Below are 10,291 nucleotides of genomic sequence, written 5' to 3'. Positions count from 1 at the left end.
CACTCAGAGAGACATCAAGAATCAGCATATGAATCTCAACAATGGTGACAATCAAAAGCTTCATTATGCAATGCATGCTGGGTACCACCCATTACTCCCAGCATGCATTGCAGCATGAATAAATTATACTGCTCAATTGTCCACTTGTTTCCTTGGATTCTTACTATGTTTTTATATTTTGCTTTTGTGTTTGGCTTTAGTAGCATGTTTTGTGATGTTCAGAACTGATCTGTTTAATATATTTTTTAGATTGTCACCATTGTTGAGATTAAATACGCTGATTATTGACGTGTCAGTCTAAATTACAATAAACTTTCTTAATTGTTTTCAAATGAGTGTTGAGTTTTTTACAGTCTTTCATAACTGATTGCTTGATAGTTGCTTCTTTTTTCTGTTTCTATAACAATGTTCAGTATGAGAACAATGAGGACAATGCTATGAAACAACAATGGCAGGTTTTTTTTTTTTTGATTTAATTCTTTTGTGCCATAACAAACATGTTCCAGAAACACATTGCTACAGCAGCAAAAGTTAATATTAAAAAGTCAAGGTTCAAGAGCCCAACTAAAGTGAACACTGATCTCAATCATGGTAGTGAACAAAAAACAGAAGAAGAACATCTAAACCCCTTTGTAACTCTCAGTAAGATCTTCTGTATATGTTTCACAGGAATAAAGTCACTCTAGTAATAATTGAGGCTGGTGAAGCTGTTTTAGCAGTTGTTTAATCAGATCTTGAGAGATTTAATGTCTTTCATTTCAGTTGATTTCATCTAAGGCTGTGTTTGAAAATTGTATTTCTTGTGTTTCTCTTTCATTCACTGATTCCGTTTGTTAATAGCAGGTGTTCATCAATATGCTCAATTATCACTTTATTAATCACAGAATTGTCTCATTAACTTCACTGATTCAGTGTTACTCTAACACTCTGTAGTGTGCACACATTATAAGTGTTCATTTAAAACTAAGGATTTTGTTGTGGGGTTTAAAGAGTTAAAGATATAAAATGACGAAAAAACAAAAACAGCATGAAACGTAATTTAACAGCAATAAACTGGTAATTAATTTACGGCAATGAACTGTAGAAAAACAGTAACATGCTGGCAACCAGAGCTGCCAGTAGATTACCGTTAATTCAAGGGAAAAACAGCAATATACTGTAAAACGTAACAGTCAGGTTTACCAAGCAAAAACAAGTTAATTTAACTAAAATATTAGTAAATGTTTATAGAAAAAAAAGTTATGCAAAGTCATACACTGATGATGAGAGTAAATACTGAACTCAGCTGTATTAATGTGTGGCACAAGAGAGATCTGTTAGTTTTAATGTAGTTTTGGTGGGTTCACCCATTGTGCTGGAGAGTAGAGTCTGTGGCTTCAGTCAATGATGAGCCACAAACACTAATCTTCTGCTGCTTTATATAAAGACAGTAAATGTGGAGTTGCTGATTCAGTGACAATCTCTTTACTAAGCATTTTAGTACATAAGTGTGTACTATTGCTAGTTAATGACGTTCTACAAAGATTTGAGTGAAATTCGTGCTTTGTTTGATTGCACTTTCAATGTTTGCAGTTTTACATTAAGAAGTATTTCTTTTTAGTGGACTCAAATTAAATAAGTTCACTGCACTAAAAACCATCTAAACAGTAGTTTGTGTTGTTGTTGTTTTTAACTCGATGGTTTTGAAGCAATCGGTTTTTGCAAATGAAACGAGTTTACCACATGGTATAATAACGGGTAAACATACTGTAAAAATGAAGAGCTGTAAATTAACTGTAGAGAGCTGTAAACTAACAGTACAATGCTGGCAACCACAGCTGCCAGTAGATTACCGTTATTTTACAGCGCAATTTTTTACAGTGTACTTACATGTACTTCATGGACATCCTTAATCTCTAATAACTCCATTCTACTCTCTGTTGTTCGTTGTCTGTGTTTCTTTTTTCTGGACACAATTATTCACACGCTGTGTGGTATCCGGCTTTTGGTTTCGGGGGCAGTTTTACGAGTACGAGTACAGGAGCACAGTATCGGGCCAGTGGTGCATCCCTGTTTAAAGGTGCAATGTGTAATATTTACAATGATCTATTTACAGGAATGCAATATAATATACAAACCCGATTACAAAAAAAGTTGGGACACTGTACAAATTATGAATAAAAAACAGAATGCAATTATGTTGAAGTTTCAAATTCAATATTTTATTCAGAATACAACACAGATGACATATCAAATGTATAATTTTAAGGTAAAAATAAGTTGATTTAAATTTCATGGCATCAACACAATCTCAAAAAGTTGGGAACAAGGCCATGTTTACCACTGTGTGGCATCCCCTCTTCTCTTTTATAACAGTCTGCAAACGTCTGGGGACTGAGGAGACAAGTTGCTCAAAGTTTAGGAATAGGAATGTTGTCCCATTCTTGTCTAATACAGGCTTCTAGTTGCTCAACTGTCCTTAGGTCTTCTTTGTCACATCTTCCTCTTTATGATGCGCCAAATGTTTTTTATGGGTGAAAGATCTGGACTGCAGGGCTGGCCATTTCAGTACCCGGATCCTTCTTCTACGCAGCCATGAGTTGTAATTGATTTGCAGTATGTGATCTGGCATTGTCATGTTGGAAAATGCAAGGTCTGTCCCTGAAAGAGACGACGTCTGGATGGGAGCATATGTTGTTCTAGAACTTGGATATACCTTTCAGCATTGATGGTGCCTTTCCAGATGTGTAAGCTGCCCATATGCCACACGCACTCATGCAACCCCATACCATCAGAGATGCAGGCTTCTGAACTGAGCACTGATAACAACTTGGGTGTGTCCTTGTCCTCTTAAGTCCGAGATGACATGGTGTCCCAGTTTTCCAAAAAAGAACTTCAATTTTGATTCGTCTGACCACAGAACAGTTTTCCACTTTGCCACAATCCATTTTAGATGAGCCTTGTCCCAGAGAAAATGCCTGCGCTTTTTCTGGATCATGTTTTAGATATGGGACTTCTTTTTTGGCCTATAGAGTTTTAGCTGGCAACGGCAAATGGCAACGGTGGATTGTGTTCACAGACAATGTTTTCTGGAAGTATTCCTGAGCCCCATGTTTGTGATTTCCTTACAGTAGCATTATCTGTATGTGATGCAGTTGCCGTCTAATGACCCGAAGATCACGAGCATCTAGTATGTTTTTCCGGCCTTGACCCTTACGCACAGAGATTGTTCCAGATTCTCTGAATCTTTGGATGATATTATGCACTGTAGATGATGATAACTTCAAACTGCTTTGCAATTTTTTCTCTCTGAGAAACTCCTTTCTGATATTGCTCCACTATTTTTTTCGCCGCAGCATTGGGGGAATTGGTGATCCTCTTCCCCATCTTGACTTCTGAGGAGACACTGCCACTCTAAAAGGCTCTTTTTATACCCAATCATGTTGCTAGTTGACCTAATAACGTTGCAAATTGTTCCTCCAGCTGTTCCTTATATGTACATTTAACTTTTCCGTCCTCTTATTGCTACCTGTCCCAAAAGTTTTTTGGAATTGTGTAGCTCTCATGAAATCCAAAATGCAGCCAATATTTGGCCATGACCATTTCAAAAAATGTCTCACTTTCAACATTTGATATGTTATCTATATTCTATTGTGAATAAAATATACAGTTTTTGAGATTTGTAAAAATTATTCCATTCCTTTTTTTACTCACAATTTGTACAGTGTCCCATTTTTTTGGAATCGGATTTGTACTATAAAACTATGTTTTCAGAGGTGTATAAAGCCTGTCTTGAAAGAACCGTTATGTGTTTTTATTACATTAGATTGAGGCAGTTTTCTATCTACATACAACCTTTTTGGGGGGTCCCCTTACGAGGAAGTCGCCACCCATGTTTGTAACAGTAGCCCTAAACGGACAAACGGCTCACAGAGCACGTTTCATCACTTGTTGTTCTGCAAATATAAAACACTGACGCAGATAACAAGTACAAAAAAAAAACGCCCAAATTTTGTTTTTTAAAACCATTCGCAATAACATGATTTATTGAATAAATTAAGTAAAAATTAACTTAATTTACCTTTGTTAAAGAAAATCTCATTGCTCTCTGCTGTCTTTACCGATGACATCTTTACCTGCGTTCAGCCACAATAGCGTCTCTAACGGGAGTATGGGGTGAGCTGGGGGGACTGGAGCCGTTGGGTTGTCAATTCACAACCTCACCGCTTGATGGCGCTAAAATCTACACACTGCACCTTTTAAAGTGCCCCATACCTTTTCGACTATTACCTTTCATGCAATGTCATGTAGCTGTATGTGAACATAAACTATCTGCAAGTTGTGAAGCCAGATAAATTTATTATCTGTCAAAAAAAAAAAAAAAAAAGAGTCGGCTCACAATTGCCAAGCGAGTCAGTCGAATTTGAATCTTATTCTGTTACGGCTCTATGTCCGCGAAGTAACACATTTGCATAATGTCCACCCACGTTTTAGGTTGCCAACTTGCCTGTCCACAAACACAGTAATATTTCTGTGTGGTTAACATAATTTTGAGAAAGGCGCTGTATCCTACGCTGTGAGAGTAAATTTGTTTGATCACATCTCATAATTACCACAAACTTGTCAACACTTGACACTAAAAAATGTCCTGCTCCAGTCATGCTTCTGAATCAATGTGGTAGCTACAATCCATACAATCTTTTCTATGTACTGACAGGTCTCCAGGGGGTGGTCATTCTGTAAAGGCAATTGGAATTTTTAGTTCCAACATCGCGCTGTACCGGCAGGACCAATTTCAGGATCGATATTACGGATCGGAATCAATTCACAAAGGACTGCGCCAATCTGACCAATCACACGCAGTGAGGGGGGGGGGGTGTGCTAAAAAAGAGGGGTGTGTAGCGGAGATGATTATTTGACACTTGCTTCGAACGAGTCATTATGAACATTTAGGAATTGGTAAAATTAAATCTAATTTTTTGAGGAAACTAAAAACTATTGTTTTGTGGACAAAATGGGTGGTAATACTATAGTGAATATTAATATATTTCATTAAATCAGATTTTTTAAAATACAAATTACAATAAAACGGTAAATAGCCGGGAGATATATAACCGTCTCTATCGCAATCAGCATAAAAATACAGAATATGAATTTTTGACGCGCGCGTGGCTGTCGCCGCAGACCCTTTATTTCATTGTACCTTGCGAGGGACACAAGTGAATATGACTTGTTACTTTCTCTAGTGGGCGGGGGACACTGCTGTCCACCTTCATGTCTATAAGATTGTCAGAGTCATCCTGTTTCAGATCAATCCCCACCACTGTGGACGTTTATAAGGCTGTCAAACAGTGTCGTGTTAATATTGGTGATGATATATTGAGCTGAGAAGCGGGAATGGATCTCAAATGATTCCACGAGGAAGGAGAACATGCACATCTAAAAAAAGGCTTAGGCTTAAATTATAACCCAGCCCGCGGTTAGTTACAAAAAAGGGACCAACCGGGCAAACAGTTGGGTGTGTTTTGTGACGCGGGCGGCGGCAAATTGGCAGAGGTTATAAAGTCCAGGGGTCAGAAAGTAAAGACCAACGTCATGCATATGTTTATTCCACCCATGAACTCAGCAAGCTGTTTTCTAACCCGAGGAGAACGCAAGTCATCCTTTCACATCACAAATAACGAGTCTGAGTCAGATCCCAAGTCCTCAAAGAGTTAAAGTTAATGAGATAATTAAGAGTGACTAATTAAATGAAGATTGTGCATTAAAGTGATGAACCCTGCTGTTAACAATCAAACTTAACAGAAGGGGGGGGGGGGGGGGGGGGGGGAAAGAGAAACACAAGAACTACAAAAATGACTCCAGGCCACAGCCTTGGATGAAATATACTGATTTAGGTGGGGGGGGGGTTCTTTTTAAAGCGCACCAGGGAAATAACTGCCACCATAGATAACTGGTGGTCAAGGGGGGGTGGGCTTTAATTAGTCTCTTGCACCCTTTTGAAATAAGGGGAGCGGAGGGTCAAGTAGTTGGTTTTCTAAGCAACTTGCAATATTGTTTCCTCGGGCCAGCAAACATTTGTGTCAAATACTGAATCAAAGCTTGAAGTAGGGCAGAGTATACTGTGTGGGTGTTCTGCTTAATAACGTCATGGGTAAATAAACATCAGTTAAAGCGAGTCCTCTCTCTTTGGGTTTATTGTTCAGGGGGTACTGTAGAACTACCAAAAAAAAAAAAAAAAGACTATTAAACAAAAGATGCCACCGGGGTAAATGTGTCAATGGGTGAATAAAAAGGGGCGGTGCTGCAGCGCGCGCGCTCGAAACCTAATGTCATCTCAGAAATTTAGCCATCGAGGCAATTGTATCACTAACTATCGGCTGCAACCAGTGGTGACAATGGGGGAGAGGGGGAGTGGGGGGGGTGTTCATGGGACTGCAACGGTGCATGATGGGAGTTTTTACTTATGTGTCGTTACCCAGTCATTCCATTGCATCATGAGCAGCATTTTGGTTGATTGTCAGCCTGGGGCAGGGGGGGGGGATTGGCGGGGTTATGGAGATTGCGTGTAATAGGGGACTGGTAGAGAGTCTGTGAGTTCTCTCTGTGTCGAAGTAGTAGTTGCGAGTTTTTTTGGTTGGGGTTTTGTTTTTTTGTGGTGGACATACATATATATGATACCACACATAATCACCTTTTTCTTGTCACACCTTAATTACACTAGATGAAAGCTTGCTAGAAGTCAAAGGCGGGGGGTGTGGTTCTGAGGTAGTTTCACTGGGGACGGGCATAGCTCCTTACAATGCAAAACCGTAACAAGTATCAATAATGGAGCCGAATGTAAACAAGTTAAAATTTTGTAAATGAAATCATGGGGCCATTTCATGAGGCTTGTTTCAAAGTCACAGGTACTAAACAGCAAATATCTCATCAATTGTAAAGAAACACCCACAGGCATCTGTGCTGCTTAGCTCAGAGAGGAGAGAGATCTAGGCGCAACAAGTCAAGGGTCAAGAGCACGAACTAAATCAAACACTGAGCGCCATGATGGTGGCCACATTGGTAAACCAATAAAACATCAAATCGATCCTCGTAATTTCCAAATAACAGCATGTGTTCATCTTAATGCACAATCCATCATAATTAATCAATTTGATTTATCTCAGTAACTTTAACTCTTTGAAGGATTGGGATTGACTTGAGACTTGTTTGTGACTTGAAGGAATGACTTGGTTCCTCATCTGGTAAATTCAGCTGCTGAGTTCATGGATGGAGCAAAAATTATGGCAGGATTTTACTTTTGTACCCCTGGATAACCACTCGGTCAAAAATAACCCAACCGCTGGGTCAAAAACAACCCAACCCGCTCTGGGTTATATTTAACCCAGCATTTTTTAGAGTGTATATTCTGAGACACATAATTGCAAATGTTTATATACTGTAGATATATTGTAATATGGTATTTGTTTTACCTTTCAGTTTATTCCTCTTGTTTTACCGTTCAGTTATTTATTCTGGTATTTTTATTTTATCTTTTTTCAGCGACCTGTGGATTTGCTGTAGTCCTCTGCTGTTTTATACGCATTCAGAATGCTTCAGCATAGCTTTCAGGTTTCCTTCATGAAATATCACAATCAGTGTGGAGAGAGCTTCTGAAAACCTAACAGAGAAAACGCAAGTTGGTTTTTTTTCTTGCATATTGGTGCATCCCCCGTGTTAATATTGTACAATCAGATGCACAGATATCCCTCACAAACGAACAGAGAACTTCACATGGTCTTCGATGATGTTGCAGATTGTTGCGGGATAGGCCTTGCGATGGAGAGTGTATCGGTGGGCCGAAAACATGATACACATTATCAGCCTCATGGAGACAGACAGACATCCGTGTGTCAAGATACCACAATCCAGTCTCACATGAACATTAGTATTATTTAAGCTGAAACACAAAAAAATGCTATTAAAGTTTAAAGTGTTTATTGTCCAGGAATGGTAGAACAGTGGGCACAGTGTTGTATGACCTCACTGACTTTGTATGGATTGAATAACTGAAACCCCTTGAAAACTATCTTTCTTTTGTGTCCCACAGAATAAATAAGTACTACTATTACTACAAAGATAATAAAATAAAAATAAAAAAACTGAGGGGGGGGGGGGTGTTGTATGCTGACAAAATGATTCATTTTTTGGGTGATGAACCATCACTTTGAGTTAACATGCCATATGGTGTGCCACTGAAATGTCATTTAATCTGCAGTTGCCAGTTTAGATATATAAGACAATTTGCCTTCTAACAGCAGCAGAAATCTTCTAGTGAATGTAATGGTCTTTCCTCACTTACAAAACTACTGTATGATAAGCTGGACTCCAAAAACAAAAGCCACAAACATCAAAGTTCGATCTTCTCGTATATTAGCAGAGAAAAAAACCTAACTCTAACACCACTGTAAATATGCTTCTAAAATTTAGGCTAACATCTTAAGTTTAATAATCTATATCACATACGGTCTGGGTGCGTGGCAACCATACGGTCCTGGAGAGCCCACAAGTCCTGCAGAGTTTTGTTTCAAACTTAATGGTGAACTCACTGAGTCTCGACCTGAGCAAAAGGACGGCATGATATATGCAATATGGGTCGTGTAGTTATAAGTAATAGTGTGATGAAATGAACAGGCACCCTCTGTGTCTCTGAAGCAGATTGATGATTTTCTCCCCTCACCTTTACAGACGGTGAGGAAACTTCAGCAAGAAGCTGATATCAGAACTGTTCGAATGCCAAATGGTGAGACAGTTCTCTGCACTAAATCTAAAGTCTATGGAAATAAAATCGGAGACACAATGATGGAGTTCCTTGTCTGTTTGGCTCTGGTTTGTGTTTGATTGGAGTGCCTTATTCACACTCAACCTACGAACAAAGTTAACTAGACACTGTCCAGTTTGAGCTTTCAGTACATACTATTGATGTTCGATTGAAAAACGAATGTGCTTTTGTGCTGAGATGTGATCTCAGGAAAGTAAAACGGTTGAAGCGCGTTATATCTTTGCAAACAGAATACGTCACTTTATTGATCCCGGTTGATGAATCGCAGGCGCAAAGACGAAGTTATGTCCGACCCCTCAAATAAGAAGAACGAAGGGCCCGTTTACCAATCTGGGTGAGTAGTATCATGCATGTGACTGGATTGCAAGCGGGATTAAGAGACCCATCGATTGTGCGTTGCTGGTTGCAAGCACCATTCGAAGGAAATTGACATATAGCGTGACAACTTAAAGTTTCTTTCAACAGAAACCTAATAACACAGAGGACTACTGGAAATTATGGTTATGTTCACTTTCAATATGTTTACACCTGGATTTTACTGTAAAGCGCAGGCTTATCACAAGAAATGGTGCCACAGTAGAAGCGGTCACAAACCGTTTGAGTAAACAGATTTCCTTAACAAGAAACTCGAGAAACACTAGTTTAGCTGTTATTACTCGTTTACGAACCGCACATATCAACCTCAAAACGAGTGTCTGCTAAATGAGTGCAGTATATGAGAAACTTTTAGGAATTAAATTACATTTGGAGGTCTTCAAAAATAGGTAATCTTGAATTCTGGTAGTTAAACTAACATGCAACTTAGACCTATGACTACTGAGTTCTTAACTTAAGGAACCCAACGACGCATAATGAGCTCGCCGAATTAACACAATTAACATGATTAATTGAGTGATTCAAATTTGTTAATTAGTGATGACTTTAGCTGAAGCGTCAATGTACAACATGGCAATAATGTACTTAGAGACGTATGCGTTAGAGTGACATCTTGCAATGTACTTCAAGACAGTAACTTAGCCTCCGTTTGAGTAAACAAAAATCCTCTAAAACCCCTGACAAGGTGATGTTACTCAAACCGTTTGGAGGGAACACGATTGCCCTAAACCATTTAAGTTTGAAAATTAATAGTTTGTGAGTACTCTGAATTGGATTTCATTTGGTTCACTTAAAGAAATATACATTGCGAATTAGCAAAGAAAATTTAAATAATTAAGGTGCGTAACTGAGTGATAATTGTGAATTAGTGGATAACCAGTGGCTGCTGGTTAACCAAACAGAATTTACTGAAGAAACAATAGAGAAACACAGAACTACAACGGACTTCAGAACACAGCCTTATATAAAATAAAAACTGAAAATAAAATACATTAAATCTCCTCAGATATCTGATTAAACAACCCCACAAACAAAAGCATCACCAGCTCCACTTATTAATAACCAGACTGACTTTATTTCTGTCAGACGTCTACAGAAGATCTGATTGAGAATTAA

The sequence above is a fragment of the Cyprinus carpio genome, chromosome B3, assembly GCF_018340385.1.
Source record: "Cyprinus carpio isolate SPL01 chromosome B3, ASM1834038v1, whole genome shotgun sequence".
Classification (NCBI taxonomy): Eukaryota; Metazoa; Chordata; class Actinopteri; order Cypriniformes; family Cyprinidae; genus Cyprinus; species Cyprinus carpio.
Note: the sequence above shows the minus strand (reverse complement) of the source record.